Genomic DNA, 18752 nt, shown 5'->3' on the forward strand with positions numbered 1-18752 from the left:
AGTTTTGGTCTAGCCGATATATTCTCATGCTTTCGTCTTCAGGCTTTTGTTATCTTTCAATAATCAGATTAATGTTGTCAAAGGCTTAGTTGAAAGACGTTGGTGATTCGATCCAACTTAATTATTTGATTTTAAATTTGATGCAGATACGTTATCTATCTCCAAAAGGTCAATTATGTTGGCTATAAGTTTACCAAATTGATATAGGTCTTCTAATTATAAAGCGATGGAGTTATATTAATTGATCGTATGTCCGACTAATGCTGCGATGAGTCAATGACGCAAAACCATATACCGTGTCAGCTGACTCGACCTATTTTATGAGAGCACATTGTAAATGAAAACTCACCACTGCTTATACCGTCTGTTTCTACTGTCTGTAACATGGATATCCATGACGATGGAGCAGATGTTCCATTGCCCGACCATGAAGAAGTAACATTGAACTCAACATCCGAGCCTTAGTTCTGCTTCCTACGGACTGGATAAGGAAGCGAAGCAAATGGGTCTGGTAGTGAATGAGGGCAAGACTAAATATCTGCCAACAAATGCTCCTTCGGACTGAGTAGGCAATTGAGTTCCGCTCTCGACGAACAAAGGCCAAACTCTATAAGTCACTCATTTTCCAAAGGCAAAGACGATGACGACATCTGATGAGTGGACCTTACGCTTTTTCGTGCGAAAGGTTCTACGGAAGATTTATGGTCCGTTGCGCATTGCCAACAGCGAATACCGCAGTCGATGGAACGATGAGATGTGTAAGATATACGACGACATTGACATAGTTCAACGAATTAAGAGACAGCGGCTACGCTGGAAGCTCTGAAAGTATTCGACGCAGTACTCGCTGGGGAAAGCAGAGGAAGAGGAAGACCTCCACTGCGTTGAAAAGACCAGGTGCAGAAGGGCCTGGCTACACTTGGAATCTCTAATTGGCGTAATCTGCGGAAAGGAAGAACGACTGGAGGTTGCTTATGGTTCACTTTAAATTAATAGACATTCAGAAATTGTTCTGTTATTCTACTACTGTTCGAAATGAAACTAGTGCCCTTGCTTATTTATTTCGTTTAGTATAAGCAACCACATGGTTTATAAAAATGTTATACGTATATGCTAATATACAAGAATGAGTCGGTGCACATATTCTCTCACACAAAAAATAATGTTTGATCGTAGGAGAAAACAAATGCATGTTACTCAAATTACAAAGCTTCGTGTGTTATTCTCAATTTTAGTGAGTCAAAAAATGCACGTGCGTTAAGTACCCGTTAGGAAATATGGTGGTTAATGTAATATTAATTTAAAGATTTGCTTTTTTCGAATATTTTATTTTCTATAATTTCGGAATTTCATCTCTGTAAATATTTGAGTCAACAATCCAATATCAATAATTTTAATAATTTTTTTTTCGAATATTGTGTTTTCTATAATTTCGAAATTCGGACTCAGCAGATATTTGAGCCAACAATCCACCCAATGATATTTCCACACACTGTGTTTGCATAGATACATGTGCATAGTATATGTTTAGGTATTTGTGTATGTTTTTGCATAGGTATACTAAAGCAGTATAAGCTCGCATTAACCTTATAAAGCTTATCCGAAGATAGACAACTAGTTCTTGTACTTCTAGTAAATAATTGTAAGCTAACAATACTCACCGTGGTAAAGTAAGCCAAATGAAACGATTTCCATTGAAATGTTAAGTGCTACTATGTAATGTAAATATGTATCTGAGTATATATACAGATAGTTATTTACTATATCTATTTCTACAATTAATACTTTTGTGTGATTCACATTCATTATAAATTCCAAGCTTGTTTGGTTCGCTATCATTTAATGACTTAACACCTAAAAACCAACTTCGCTTTTCCGGCCTTTTCAAATGTAAATGTAAAACTAATGCACTCTTTGTGTGCGTTTCGGTGAATTGAAGATGATATGCACTTAGTTACCTTTTGTAAAGTACAGATTTACACAACACGAGTGTTGCTTTATCAACAGACAAAAAGCCATACTATTTTTAGCGCTGGAATCATAATACCGTTAGAATTTGGTATAAGTACTGAAAGTATTTCGTGTCACTACCTTCTCATATACATTGTGTCAAAAGAGTACTGGGAAATTGTAAATTAAATGCAAAATATGTATTTATTCAACAATATTTATTTTGTCGACTTCAATGTAATCCCCAAAAGATGAAATGTACTTCTGGAAATGATTTTTCCAGTCCTCGTAACACTTTTCATAAGCACTTTTTGGGATGGCCTTTAGCTTCTTCAGCGAGTTTTCTTTTATCTCTTCGATCAACTGAAAACTGGTTCCGATGAGCGGCAATTTCAGTTTGAGGGACAAAAAATAAAAATTCCATGAATTGTTCTTCCACAATTCCAACCGTTTTGACGGATGTTCTCACGCAAATGTCTCCATACGGCCAAATAGAATTCCTTATTAACCGTCTGTCACTTCGGAACAAATTCATGATGCACCAAACCACAAATATCGAAAAAAATAATGAGCATCACCTTGATTTTTGAACGGCTTTGGCGTGGTTTTTTGGTTTTGGGCTCATTTTCTTCCCTCCATTCTGATCATTTTGACTTGTTTGCATGTCAAACTCATAAACCCATGTCTCATCGGCAGTTATAATGCTCTCCATTAATGTGGGATCAGAATTCGTATGATCAAGCATGTCCGAAGAGATCTGCTTACGATACTCTTTTTGCAAAAAAAATCAGCTTTATCGGGACGACTCGAACCAGAATGCGTTTCATTCCCAAAATATTCACCAAAATCATTCGAACGGACGCGCGAGAGATGTCGAGCGCGCTTGCCATCTCCCTGACACTTACCTGACGATTTTTAAGCACCATATCTTTCACATTTTTAATATTTTCTTCAGTTTTAGAAGTCGAAGATCGTCCAGAACGAGGCATGTCTTTAACGATCTCTCGAAAGTCTTTGAAGACTATATACCAATCGTAGACTTGTGTTTTTGAGAACACTGAATCACCATAAGCCTTTTTCTACACTCGCAATGATTCCGCAAACGAAATTTGGTTAGAAATACAAAATTTGAGACAAATTCTTTTTTCGATGTTTTTATCCATTCTAAAAATTGCAACGCTTTACTGAGGTGTACCGACTTAAACAGCTGCTGGTTGACAGATCGCGCTCATATTTGGCATACTAATTAATGATAGTCCTGCCAACTTAGCAAAATAAAGTTTTTGGAAATATCATTTACCCGGGGAATTTAATTTGCAATTTCCGGGTGCTTTTTTGTCACAATGTATTTTAGCCAGCAGTTTTACTATTAGTCTTTTAGTCAGAAATTGAGCTCAATAGTGTGAAAAGTCATATAGAAAACTGGATTATGAGTGATCTCGTCCTATTATGCGAACAACATTTTTCCAAGACAACTTAATTGACAAATAATTGTATACTAAAGGGTTCTTCAGAAAATTTCACTATTATAGTAAAGCAATAATATATTCAATTTCGGGGAACTTGATTTGATTCACTACACTACGTCAAGCAGAAAATAGATTAACGTATAATTACTTAACATATGTAGGCACATATCGTCTGATCAAAATTGACTCGGACTGGTTCATTTAACTGGATCGTGCAAATCGAATCGATAAAGAGCTTTTTTTCCTATATTAGTAGAACCTTGTTTTATGTTCGAGTGACGTTTGACCTCCATATTTCATTTAGTGTGTGTTTAACAGGTATTTATTTACGCCTCGAAAGGTTTATCTGGCGATTTTTACCATGGAACAAAATTGAACAACAAGCTTTTTTGAAATTCTGTGAATAAGAAGTGTGTCAATGGTAAACTTGTACCAAAAGGCTTGAATCTTTTACAGAAACGATGTCGAGTAGTGGTCGCAAACGAGATGCTTGGCAACTGTCCAACAATGTAGCAAACGGTGCTTCGAAAATGAACGAAAACCGAAAATCAGTAGCCAATTTTGAAGACGATGATAAGAATTTTTATTATAATACGTGACAAGTTTTTTATTGTCAGCCCGTGCCAATATTGATCAGGTGATATACATGCATATCACTGAATGTTATGGTTAATAGATTTTGGCAGATACTTTGTATTCAGCTCGATCTAGCCAACTGAATTTATCAGCTGAATATTTTATTCCAAGTTATGACTATGTTAACTAAATAACAAGTAAGGTAGGGCTAAGTTCGGGTGTCACCGAACATTTTATACTCTCGCATGATAAAGTGATAATCGAGATTTCATTATCCGCCATTTACATATTTTTCAAATACCGTATTTGTGTAAAGTCTTATTCCGCTATCATCATTGGTTCCTAATGTTTATACTCGTATTATACAAAGAAGGCATCAGATGGAATTCAAAATAGCGTTATATTGGAAAAAGGCGTGGTTCTTAACCGATTTCACCCATATTTCGTACATGTCATCAGGGTGTTAAGAAAATATTATATACCGAATTTTATTGAAATCGGTCTAGCAGTTCCTGAGATATGGTTTTTGGTCCATAAGTGGGCGAGGCCACGCCCATTTTCAATTTTTAAAAAAAGCCTGGGTGCAGCTTCCTTCTGCCATTTCTCCCGTAAAATTTAGTGTTTCTGACGTTTTTTGTTTGTCGGTTAACGCACTTTTAGTGATTTTCAACATAACCTTTGTGTGGGAGGTGGGCGTGGTTATTATCCAATTTCTTCCATTTTTAAACTGTATATGGGAATGCCTGAAGGAAACGACTCCATAGAGTTTGGTTGACATAGCTATGGTAGTTTCCGAGATATGTACAAAAAACTTAGTAGGGGGCGGGGCCACGCCCACTTTTCACTTTAATATCTTTATTTATGGCTTAGTTATGACACTTTAAAGGTTTTCGGGCGTGACAGTGGGCCGATTTTGCCCATCTTCGAACTTAACCTTCTTATGGAGCCAAGAAATACGTGTACCAACTTTCATCATGATATCTCAATTTTTACTCAAGTTACAGCTTGCACGGACGGACGGACGGACAGACGGACGGACGGACAGACAGACATCCGGATTTCAACTCTACTCGTCACCCTGAAATATAACCCTATATCTGACTCTTTTAGTTTTAGGACTTACAAACAACCGTAATGTGAACAAAACTATGTATAATACTCTCCTTAGCAACTTTGTTGCGAGAGTATAAAAAGTAAATCTGATGGTTAATATGGAAATATTTCGAAACTTGTTATTTTGGTCTCTTATATTTTATTTTGGGAGATGAACATCTGAATCTAAAACCATCGATTGTTTGTTGTTTAATTATTTATAGGAAGCAATTTTGATTATTCGAGAGTTAACTCAACGTACAGCAAATATATTGCTTTAGTGAACTCTTTGAAGATGAATGTCCTGTGATTTCGATGAAACTTCGTTCTAAATCGTATATTTTCCTTTTAGGTAGAATTTTCGTTAATTTTTCTTTCAGTCAAATTTCAAAAACATAACTATTTTATATACATACATACATAAGTCGCAATGTGTTCTTCGATCAAAATGCCCAAGCAATGGCGTTCTTCCAAGTTCCAAGTTTTCGAAATTCAAATAACCAAAAATATGGTGACATTTCGAAGCAGATTTAATCGTAACGAACTTAAGAACTCATTCACGAGCAGCTAAAAAATATTAAACCAAGAAAACTTCAACCTAAATATCTGTTTAGAGTATGGAGCACACATAATGATGATTGCATTTCCTCCTAGTCTTCGTGCGGCGACATGTCAGTGACCTTAAACTGTAAAACAATGCAGTAATTGGAAGATACACCTTTGCATATTAAGCTGGGCTTTTGTTTTCAAAGCAACTTCAAATGCTTTTAAATATGTGGACGAGTAAACCAATACACAGACACAAACCAGTACATATTGCTCGCACAATTTTGAATGGATCACATTAAGTACACTCTGAGCAAAAAGCTTTCGTATGTACATACATATGTATGTAATTCCTAAAGTCGTTAATAAAGTTTCAGCAAGCTAAAAAAACATAATATTTTTGAGGTTAGTTTGGGTTCATATCCAAAATTACTGGCTGATAGTTATGTATTAATATATTAATGCTGGAGATGACATTCTTATTCTTTCTTCATTAAACTTGGTCTACTGTACTTTTTGTACCCACTTTAAGATACCAAGCTGTTAGCTGCAGATATGCTTATTATTTCCAGATTCAAAAATCTCAAATTTCAAGCATTTAACTTTGGTTTAACTGGAAAAAATGTGCACGTGCATATGTACATATATTCAATAAGTATTCAAATGATTTTCATTGCCTTCATCTCTTTCAAAATAAAGCAGTAATTGCCGTTCAATACAATTGTTACCATCAGTGACCGCAGGGAAGCTTCGTTGTTCTTAAAGACTTATTGTTCTAAGATAGAAAATATATTCCTTTGTAGGATCAAATCAGAAACCGATCTAGGCTTTCAGTTTCTTTAAATAACACCCTTAAGACGTATACATGCCTTTGTGACCGAAAAATTAATACTTGCTGAAAGAGAGAGGAGGAGCTACTCTTCTAAACTGTGTAGCAAAGGGGTATTCACCCTGTCAAGAAAGTATCGGGAATTTATAAATAAAACGAAAAAGATACAAACTTTTCTTAAGGGGGTTTTCGGTGGAAACGCCCGTCTGGGTGTACGATTATAGTCTTTAAAGTCCATATAACGGGTGATCCAAGTAGAGGTACATTTTTCAATAGGCTTTTTTGACAGATTACGCATGAATCGTGTCAAAATGTTATGTTATTTTTCAGTTCAGTACTGTGTGACATTTCATCATGGAAAGACTTACGCCTAAACAACGTTTACATTTCGTTCAACTTTATTTCGAAAATTTACGTTCTGTAAAGAAAGTGTTTCGAGCGCGTCGCTCAACTTATGTAACATACTGGGCGTACTATTTATTCGCAACACCCTCACCCATCTTCATTATTGGATAATAATCAGTCGAATATACCACGTCCAGCACACAGAAAGAAAATATAGCAGCCGTAGCTGAGAGTGTACACGAATACCGTGGAGAGTCGATTCGGCGCCGTTCGCAACAACTCGGACTGACATATGGAACGACTTGGCGCATTTTACGTCAAGATCTTAAATTGAAAGCGTACAAAATACAGCTTGTGCAAGAACTAAAGCCCTTCCGATGCGACATCGCTTCCCTCTATGCGCTGCTGAAAAGTTCCAAGAAGATCCGACGTTTTCGACTAAATTTTGTTCAGCGATGAGGCTCATTTCTATCTCAATAGATATGTAAACAAGCAAAACTGTCGCATTTCGGACAAAGAGCAACCTAAAGAGATTCAAGAGCTGCCATTTCATCTAGGAAAAACCAGGGTCTGATGTGGTTTGTGGGCCAGTGGAATCATCGACTCATATTTCTTCAAAAATGATACCGGTGAGAACGTAACCATCAATGACGACCGTTATCGCGCCATGATAACCGACTATTTGATGCCTGAAATTGAAGCTCGTGATCTCGGTGACATTTAGTTTCAACAAGACGGCGCCACTTTCCACATATCACATCAATCAATGGATTTATTGAGAGAACACTTCGGTGACCAGCTAATTTCACATTTTGGGCCGCTCGATTGGCCATCAAGATCGTGTGATATCGCACTGTTAGACTTTTTCCTGTGGGGATAAGTAAAGTCTAAAGTCTATGCGGATAATCCCGCTTCAATTCAGGCATTGGAGCAGAACATCACGCGTGTCCCTCGCCAGTTACCAGTCGAAATGTTCGACCGAGTCATCAAAAATTGGACTCAACAGATGAACCAACTGAGACGTCGCCGAGACCAAAATAAATACGATAATCTTCAAAAAGTAAATTACCAAAGAATGTTCTTTCGGATGATAATAAAAATTTTCCATTAGATTTGAAGTTTCTGTGTTATTTCTTTAAAAAAGTAGGACCTCGAAATGGATCACCCCATAGTTTGAGCTTCAGTTTAAATCGAGAATCTTTCGTAGTTTAAATAGAGTCCATGCGAAAAATGGGCGACGAAGAACTGAGATAAGAATAAAAAAAAGCAGTAGATCTTCGTATATGATCGAAAATATATAAGTAAATAATCAGCGTGACGAACTCACAAACTAATCTCTCAGTTTTTTATAGTAATCTATAGTTTTACGCATGGCCTATTCCCCATACGAAGCTGTTGATTTGCTATAATCTCTGATCAAATTGTTCAGATCGGACCACCAGCTTCAGGTCCAGCTATCATTCAAACCGATTGAACGAAATCAAGATAAAGATATTCATCAAATATAGCACATACTTGTATGTTTGCCATAGGAAGCAAGCCTTTGACAGGTTACGTTTTCAGATTTAGATATGCATATAGTTGCTATAAGAAATGCGCTTGTGAAATGTTGTTGTTGTTAGCGTTGTTGTAGCGGTAGAAAACATAACTAAATTAATTTCGAGGCATGATGCCAAGTTGACAGTCCTTAGCCAGATAAAAACCTGGATGCGTTCCGGTCAGACCCGACTGTCATGGGAACGACCTGTGAAAGGTATTATAGCTGCGGTCCAACCGTACTTAACGCTTTTTTAACATATAGGAATATTAAACACCGTGGTGTACAAATAAATATCGAGATGTAAACATATATTTTCCACTTCACAAAACAACTAAAGTACCACCCTAATGTAGGTAGTGATGGCCAGTCAGCCTTGGCAACACTTTACAAGTGTATGAGTGAAAAATGCAAGAATAGTGCTGTGACTGATGTGTGTTGTTGTTGTTGTAGTACCCACCCCATGAAATCGTGCAGCGACACACTCTGAACACGATCTTACGGCGAGTATATGAGTGGATGTACATATGTATGTATCTGCTAAATAGGTAGTGCGCTCAAATACGCCGCTTTTTTGAGCTATACGACAGACAGATATGTATGTATGTATGTAAATAGCTGTGGCTGTGCATATATTTATGCGTGTGTCTGTATGTGCCGCCCAAGTACACGTACTGCTTAGCATGCAAAGGTAGCTTCGTAGCTTTGGAGCTTCACAGCTTTGTCGCTGTCACTTAAATTCTCAATGAGCTAGTCTGCTTACACTTCATGTTGCACTGATCGCGTCTCGGCGCTGCCAATGTTCTTTACGATAAAGCGGTAACTCGGCATGTCATATGCCACTGCGTATGTGTGTATGTATGCATGAGTGAGTGTGTGTGCGCGTGTGTGTGTGCCTAAAAAGTATCTATGTGTGAAGCGAGTAATTGCTTCTAGCAAACGAGCGGCGGGAACTCGTCGAATAGTTACAGTATTTTATGGTCTCGGAGCCGTTGTCTTTTCCAGTCTTCGAGTGGCTCTTAATGAGTGTAGTCTTCTGGTGCGGAAAAATTCGAAAATTCAAACATTTCATTTTGAGCGTAGTAAACAAACACAAAAACAACATAGAAATTTGTGGAAATTTATAAGACGAAAATGAAGAAGTCAAACTGTTAAAGTTTAAAGTAAAAGTTAATAAATAAAAAATATTTTCGAGCGCCAAAAAATGTAAATATTGGATAATATAAAAATAATTGTTATGCAAAATAAAAAATATATATTTATATACATGATTGTGCAGCTGTTCTCTCGCCAAGCTTCAGTTACAAACCAAAGTTACACAAGAGATATTATATTATTCTTGCTTTTTTGCTTTTTTCTAATGCGAAAGCCAACTAAATAATATAAACAAATATTCACGCGATCCGACAGTGTTTTATGGGCTTGATATCACGTTTTATTGTCGTAATCGCTTGCAAAAGTTTTTTGTTGTTGTTGTGGTTTTGCTTGTGTTGTGTGTGCGCGTGTCCTGGCTGGCATCCGCTTTTGCTGGCGTGTGCGTGAGTTAATATGCGGATATGAGTGCATGGTGGTGCCTATGTGTGTGTGTTTAAAATGTCACTCTTTACTACAGTGGAAAGTTTTGATATTTCTGTGGGCAAAGATTGCTTATCCTTCTGCGCCGTTTAAATTGATAAAGTGTTTGTGAAAGAAGGATTGATAAGTATACGTTTTATGTGTAATACTGATTAATTTGCTTAGGAAATTATTAAAAAAATAATAATAATTAAGAAAAAAATGTAAATATATACATATATTAAAAATATATCTATGAATGAGTGCAAATAGAAAATAATTTCTGCAGGATATGCCGTCTAACAGTGCCTAATGCAGCAATTTTCATGAATGAAAAAATAATGAAATTTTATCAAAATTGTATATATTTTTTTATAAAAAATTTAATTTAAATATATATTTTTTTTGTTAAAAAAATATGTACATATGTATATACAAAAATTAAAATATTTTATTTAATTCACAAATTGTAAATAAATTTCGGAACAAAAATTAAAGTATTTTAATTGTGTGATTATAATTTGAATTTAAATATTAAAAAATATTCTAATTATTTTAAATAAAAAATAAATATATATATAATAAAATATTTATATATAAAATTTTTGTTCTGAAATTTATATTTATTTTATATAATATAAGAAAATATTTAGATTTTTTTTACTTATTAAAATAATTAAAATTTTAAAAGTGAAGCACAATTAATCTCTACAAAAAACTTTAATTAATTATTTCCATGGTTTTATAACAAACTCTTGCAAAACTTTACTATTATATTTTAAAATAAAAAATTAAACAAAGAATAAACACTAGCAATTGTAACAATTATTAACAATATCAACAACAACAAAAAATAAATACAAAGTTTTAATTCAAAATATTTATAATTTACATTTTTGAGAAAATTTGTTTCCATAACTAAAAAAAAAACAAACAAAAAATAGTCTCTAACAAAAATTAAATTGCAAAGTACAAATTTTTTAAATATATTACTGTGAAAATAAATCAAAATAAAATTTATAAAAATAGTTTATATAAAAATTTAATAAATTTAAATAAAATGAAAATAAAATCAAATTCAAACATCTGAAGACTTAATAAATTAAAAAAAAAAACTATTTTTTTTATTTATGAAAACAGGAAGAATCAAAATTTTTATAAAATAAAGTGAAACAATTAAGAAATTTGAATTAAATTTGATTTAAAATTTAATAATTATAAATAAATCATAATTATCAGAAATTTTGCATTTAAGACTAAAAGAAAAAATATTTAAAAAATAGAGTTTCAGTAAAAAGAAAACGAGAAAAATCGTTAATTTCTGATACACCGAAATTAGAATAATAAGTTAAAAATAAAATCCTATTTACGACCTTGCTTTTAACGTTTAGTTTGAATGGCAGCTATATCCAGTATGGGTCCGATCTGAACAAGTTTTTCGGAGATTAGACAAATTTCGTGAAGACATCTCGTCAATTAAAAACAAGAAAAAAACGTTAACTTCGGTTGCACCGAAGCTAAATATCCTTCACAGGTGCATTTCTGTTCATATGTACTATGTGTTCAGTTTGTATGGAAGCTATATGATATAGTTAACCGATCTGATCAATTTCTTCGGAGATTACATTGTTGCTTTAGAAAATATCATATACCCAATTTTTTGAATATATCTTGTCAAAAAAGTTTTCCATACAATTTGATTCCGATCGTTTTTGTATATTAAGCTATATGTTATAGTGGTCCGAAGACAAATGAGCATTTACAAAAAATTTCAAAAAGATATCTTAAAAACCGAGGGACTAGTTCGTATATATACAGACAGACGGACAGACAGACGGACATGGCTAAATCGACTCAGCTCGACATACTGATTATTATATATATACTTTATAGGGTCTCCGACGATTTTGAAAACTTCGTGACAAACTTTATATCCTGTTCAGGGATAAAAATCCATCAAGATTTGACTCCGATCGTTCATAAATTGCAGCTGGTCCGATATCGACAAATGTGCAGCTACTTGGGAAAAAAGGTTCGTGTGCAAAATTTCAGATCGATATCTCAAAAACCGAGGGACTAGTTAGGCGGACATGGTTACTTAGCCCGTCACGCTGATCATTTACATACTAAATATGAACATACATATGTATGTATGTATTTTCTTATTATTCTTTTGTGTGTTACAAACTTCGTGGCAACTTAATGTATCCTATTCAAGATATAAGAATATTTTTAAAGCGAAAATTAACAAAAATACATAAATAGAAAATTTTGAAACTTTTTTTTTTAATTATGTATAAAAATTAATTATGACGATTGACAGCGGTTTTTAATATCACATTCATTAAAAATATATATACACATAATTTTAGAATTAGAACATAATATTACTTTTATCGCCGAAAGTATAAAGTTGATTACCTCAAAATAATACATTGTTTAAAATAAAAACAATTTTATTTAAAAATTAAATTTCAAAAATTCTGAATAGTAAATGAAATTAAAAAACATATATATATATATATTTCTTTAATTTATTAAGTTAGGTGATTCAAAGAAACTAAATTCATCACATGATAATATGAAAAATTAAAAAAAAAATTCTTCAAAAATTAAATTTAAATTGTTCTAAATATTAAATTAAATTAAATGTAAAAAATTAAATCAATTAAATTAAAAAATATATACTTAATTTGTTAAATTTATTAATTGTGGTTACAAAGAAACTATTTTAATCTCATAAGATATTTAAAATATTAAAACCACTCCGCCTATTTATACCTATAGTGCTTATTATAGTGCCGAATTTTTTTGCAAACAACTTTTATTTATTTGTTCGTTGATATTTATTTTTATTTTTCGCTATTTTTAATTTGCGCACGTTTTCAACTAAAAAAGAATAATTTTTTTAGCAAATAGCTACGTGGGAATTTAAAGTTTCGTTACAAATACATGTGTAAAGAATGTATTTGTATTAGGTTTGGTAAATTCACAAGTTGTCGTAAATTTAGAGATTTACAAACATGAACAGAATGTGGCTGCTTGTGGATTTTTTTATAATTGAAGGAACTGTGACGCCTTATCGTAATATATTCAAATAAATCAAAAGAAAAAAAGTAAAAATAAATATCAGCGCCTAGCTAAACCCCAAAAGGCAATGTCGGTGACTTTATAAAATATGATCGGCATGATGAACTGAATCGATTTAGCTTTGTTCGTTTATCTGTCTGTATATATACAAACTAGTCCCTCAGTGTCTGAGATATCGTTTCGAAATTTTGCATACGTCTGTTTTAAGGGCTTGTATGGAAAACCCTTTTATTTGACAAGATATCTTCACGAAATTTTATGACAGATTATGGTCTAAGGCACTGCTACAATCTTCAAACAAATTGTTGAGATCAGACCACTATAATATATAGCTGCCATACAAACCAATCGTTCAAAATCAAGATAAAAATATTTTTATACCCTTTTATGCTATCAGAAATGTACGAAATTAACGTTTTTTCTTAAATTAAGCCGCCAATGAATTTATAAATGTTAGTACATGTTAGCATAGATCGTGAATCCCGCCAATATGCACGCACAGTAAAAACATTTTCTTTTTTATGCATAGTATTCTCCGTGTTTTTTAACATACTCTTTTTGTATTCTTTATTTTTTTAATCGTTTTGGTAACAAAAAACAGGCATTTCTTCAGCACTAACAATCTATTTGTGTACATACACAAGCTGTCATAGAAATGTATACAGTAAAGTGGTAAAATTTGTTTGCTGTTTTAAAAATGATAACTTTTGATATAAAAAATGATACTGCAACGACCGTGAGGTTTTTGTCAGTATTCCAAATCAAACTTCTTAAGCTCTTATTCGAATGTGATATTCTCTCACTTTGTTTTTTGACATTTTGTCTTTACAAGGAGACTTTAATTAACAAAATATACATATGTATATCGTCACCTAATATGCAAAATAACATAACATCACTTTTCATAAGTTTACAAGTGAAGGAAAAACGATATAATAGAAATCACTCCTATGGAAACAAAATATGTGTTTTGGTTATAAATTGGTTATAATTGGATATATTGGTCAGCGGAAGGTTAAAAGTTTATAATACATACATATGTGCAATATGATGTAGGAATCATAAGCAATAAAAAAACTCGAATTTCGAATTTTTTGATGATACGTGGTTTTGCTATTTAAGCGACGATATGTGTATAAGATACAATATCTAGACTATTCCCCTTGATATACATTATTAATAAATATATTTAAGCCATTAACTCGAATCTAAAAAGTCAATAAAAGGTCAAATAAAGGTAATTTAAAGGTCACTTATACAAAGGTAAATTCAAAACTATACTCTAATATTTCTTGATTTTTTTGGAAATTTATTTTTTGTGCTCTTGAAAATTGATTAAACAAACGGTAGAATAATGTACAGTAAAATTATTAACTGCTATTTATCAATTGCCAGAAAACGCTCGATATTCCGGTCTCTAGATTAGAGTACCCCTTTTAGTATTCATTAGTTAAGGTAAAAATACAGAAAGCGTTGTAAAAGTACTAAAACATAGATTTGCTTTTGGAAGAATTTAAGTCAAAGACTAATCTCTCTACTTAATCCATTCTTGGGGGTATGAAAATGGTTACGGGTTTCATATCATTTATTCAATACAAAATGAAATTGTAATTTGATTGAGTTTGTACACAATTTCTTTATGTATTGCACCATTTCGATGTTCTCTTGTGTAAGTATGCTTTAAGAGCATGTGCCGGCAGAAGCATGATGAGCACAAGTGTGTTTACTATGTATATATTTACATATGAACGTGTTTTTCACGAAAATGCTTCCAAAAAATGGAATTTCAAAGTCATTCACGTGCCACGCCACAAACAACTTTCTTCTGTGAAATTTTTCTATTTAATATTATTATGCGCCCTATGGACTAACAACGTGCGGTTATTGGATACATTTCTGTGTATACACGTTTTTTTTTATTAATAAAAAGATATTGTAATATCTTATATTAACCTAATTAAGTAGGTGAGGCGATGGTTCGAAAATCTGCAAAATGTGAGGTATACTAATTTCTTCGTGAGAAAATTATGTGTATTAGGTGAAAAAAACATTTAGTAACGATGCATGGTCTTAGCTTGGTACATATTTATATAATATGTCATAGATAGCTATGATAAGAAGGTATCTTGGCGAATAGATGGGGATAAGTATTTATTTTACGGCTACAGGATTTTATAAGAAGCATTCTCATGGTAGAAATTCTCTCAGAATGAACACTTTAATGTTAATCGTAACTCATTGACTGACTACACAGAGCTGCACAGCTCTAACCAAGTCCTTCAGTAGCGACTGCATCAGGTACAAAAGATAAGCAAAATGACTTTGTTACCTTTACATCTTTGAGATAAAGCCGACAAATTATTGCAGAACACAGGTCTGTTCGATAAACTACAGTTATAGTTAGGGTAGGGGTTTGAGATAATATGTTTGCCCTGCTAGAACCTTTGTATAGGTTTAACAACCTTATAACTCTTACTTTGCTCTTTTCCAGAGTTCGAAACGATGATGACCATGTGGCAAAAAAAAGTTTCTTTCAGAGCTGAATTCTTTGCTAATTCAACTGTAGACTCATTTCATTTGCGGCTGATGTCTCCTGGATGTCAAAACAGTTTCCTTGTTGTGCGGAGATAAATTCTACACAATTTGAAGCTAAAAGACTTGTTTAAGGGATTACATGGGCTTCCTCGGGTAAAAAAACGCCTTTTTTCAGCAATTTTTTTTCTTATAAAAAATATTTCATTCGAATTTTTTATTATTAACAAAGAAATTCTGAAATTTTTGGAAAAAATATTTTAAACTCGACCATTAATAATTTCAGTAAAATTTCACAAATTTTTTTCAAATAGTTGCAATCGAAAAAAAATCGTTTCTCCAAGTCTTTAAGAATTACAAGTATAAGACCTGTGTAAAATTTCATGACTCTCGGTTGAGTAGATCTCGAGGAATCTTGCCAATCGACTTCAAAAACACAGTTTCGGAAAAAACGCGTTTAAAGACGGCGCACTTAGCCTAGCTAGCCTCGATCGCACAAGTTATCAAGTCTGTATCTCCGAAACTATTACTCGGATCAACTGGAAAATTTAGGACAGTATTCTAGAGGTGTTGTAGAACTTAATGAAACAATAAAAAAATTTTTTTTTGATACCCGTAAATCCATGTAACTCCTTATTGAAGTTCTAATGTTATCCTAACTGACCGAAGAGATTGTTGTACTATATGTATAGTAGTATATCCGAAATATCTGTATCATTTGCTATTTATGGCAATAATAGGCATAACTAAATCTGAAAACGTAACCGGCCAAAGATTAACATGCTTCTTGTCGAGTTAAGGTTATATAATAAGTAATTTATGCCAAATTTCGTAAAGGTATATTTTCAAATAATATGTAAAGTGCTCCATAAGGACAATCGGCCAGTTTGTATGGCAGCTATATACTATAATGGTCCGATTTCAGCGGATTTGGCAAATGACCAGCTTCTTGGAGTAAATAACGTCTGCGAAATTTCAGATCGATGTCTCTAAAACTAAGGAACTAATTTTCATTTATATAGATAGACAGACGGATATGACTAAACCGGTACAGATTCTCACGACGATCATTTACCATATTTGTATACTTTATAAGGTCTCCTTCTGGGTGCTTACACTTACACTTCATAAACCCTGTTCCGGGTATACGAAAACGATTAAATTATAATGAAATATGACTCCTCTCTAGTGCTTTGTTAGGTGATAATATATTTTTAGTCAATTCTAATATTTAAATAAGCTGTTACAATATTGACTATGATCAATATTAATCTAAGACTTCCTCGGCACATATGCACATTAGAGTGGGTCGGTTTTTTTTCTATGAAATCGAGGTTGCGGAAATGTTCTAGGGATCATTCTAAATAACTTTGCCTAGGAGAATATGGGTCTAAAACTGGTTTCGAGTCAGCGGTTTTTAGGGCGAGGTTTATCTTTTACGGATTATAAAAAATTTGTCGGCAGTTTTTGAGATATTCGAATGAAATTTAATACATACCTAGATGCATTTTGACATTCCATTGATCATTTGTCGGAATCGGCCAGACCGAGTAACTATATACATTACATATCTCCCATATGAGCGATTATTCGAAGACAAATACGTGATAGAAAAAAAAATCGAGCCCCTCTAATGTACGTACACGTAAATATGAGTACATAAAAATATACATAAATCAAAATAAACAAAGCCGGGCGCGTTTCCTTCGAATATCAAAATGAAAATCACCTATGACATTGGCATTGGCTTAAGTGCAGACAACGCTACATGTATGTGTGTGTGCATGCACACATATGCATTTACGATTAATATTTACATATACGGACACTCTTGTACTCACATATATACAGACATTTAACTTATGTATGCACCTACATATGTATGTATGTATATGTTTCTCAAACGAAAACTTTGTCGGAAATGAAAGAAAAAATACGAAATCCGCCCACGCATATGCCCAAGCAACAACTATTTAATAACGGTAGCACGAGTATTGCCGTCAAGCTTAAAATAAACCGTGCTCTCTCAGCGCTTGATCTTAAACTGCGCTCGTGCAAGGTGCAAAATGATAGTCTGCAGACTCTTGAATGAATCTACTTATGAGTATATATACAAACACATGTATATTTATATGCATTTCTATCTATGTATAATATACTTGGGTGTAGAGTCTTCCTGTCGTGCTCATCAACGGAACACCAGCACATACATACACACTCATATTTTCTTAAGTACCAGCTAATCTTTATACACACACACATACATAACATACTTAAGCACATACTTACGTACTTAAGTTTAGTTGCTCGAGCGCAATGGGTCACTAGAAGAGTTCGCCTTTTATTAGTGCTGTTGTTGTTTCTGTGTGTTGGCTTGTGTCGCAGTCAAAAAGTTTGATAATGTAAACCTTATGGGGGTCATACATACATACAGACACATGAGTATGGAAAAAATAATGCGCTAAGACCTATTGTGTATAATTATTAAACATCTTGTATAATATGAAACAAATTTTTGGATATTCGGCTGCTGATGTTTTCTAAGAATTTTTAAATCAGATAACTTTTGTGTGTCACAGATTGACTAATCACTACATTAATAATGAGATGATTCTCAGGAGAGGCTCAGTGTGAAGCGGTCTGGTCTGCGATGAACAATAAAGAAGCGAAGCAAGAAGAGTCAGCTTAATTCATCACGAGTCTACTTTAAATACGAAACAAAACACAAAAGTTTCCAGGAACTACTTTTGCTAATTATAGAAAGTACCATTGCTAATGCAATACGAAGGGTATTTTTTAGAAAGGAATAAAGAAAAAACGTTCACTTCGGCTGCACCGAAGCTTTAATACTATACTCTTCCCATATACAAAAATTATTTACAGAAACCTTGATCGATCTGTTTATATGGGAGATGTATGCTATAGTGGTCCGATATTGGATGTTCCGCCAAATGAGCAGCTTGTTAGTGTGAAAAGGTTGGATGCAAAATTACAGTGCGATTTCTTCAATCTACTCTTGAAGAAAATAATTGGAGCTGCAGAACTAAATAGAGAAGGTACCATCTTCTGTAAGACTGTGCGTACGCCCATGATATTGATACGATTGGCCTCAATAACCGCGCTGTTAGTTCTGCTTTTTGCAGAATGGTTACGGAAGCGAAGCAAAAGGGTCTGGCAGCGAACGAAGGCAAGACGAAATATCTCCTGCAATCAACAAACATTCGTCGCACTC

General features: G+C 33.5%; 1 protein-coding gene and 1 long non-coding RNA gene across 3 annotated transcripts in view; one reads left to right on the plus strand and one right to left on the minus strand.

Annotated features, from left to right (window-relative positions):
* Positions 1-1694: 1694 nt before the first annotated feature.
* On the minus strand, positions 1695-2303 carry LOC126762669 (uncharacterized). The gene is made up of 2 exons (XR_007667497.1): positions 2092-2303; positions 1695-2032 (listed from the first exon to the last, which is right to left on the minus strand). It is a non-coding gene; the product is annotated as an uncharacterized LOC126762669 (long non-coding RNA).
* Positions 2304-9342: 7039 nt separating this feature from the next.
* LOC126762659 (bumetanide-sensitive sodium-(potassium)-chloride cotransporter) overlaps positions 9343-18752 on the plus strand; it is a 38465-nt gene continuing 29055 nt past the window's right edge. For both annotated transcript variants that reach the window (XM_050479562.1, XM_050479564.1), the window contains exon 1: positions 9343-9550. The gene's annotated coding sequence lies outside the window, so the exon portion shown is untranslated. The remainder of the gene's footprint in view (positions 9551-18752) is intronic.

This window comes from Bactrocera neohumeralis, chromosome 6 (assembly GCF_024586455.1).
Source record: "Bactrocera neohumeralis isolate Rockhampton chromosome 6, APGP_CSIRO_Bneo_wtdbg2-racon-allhic-juicebox.fasta_v2, whole genome shotgun sequence".
NCBI classification, from domain to species: Eukaryota; Metazoa; Arthropoda; class Insecta; order Diptera; family Tephritidae; genus Bactrocera; species Bactrocera neohumeralis.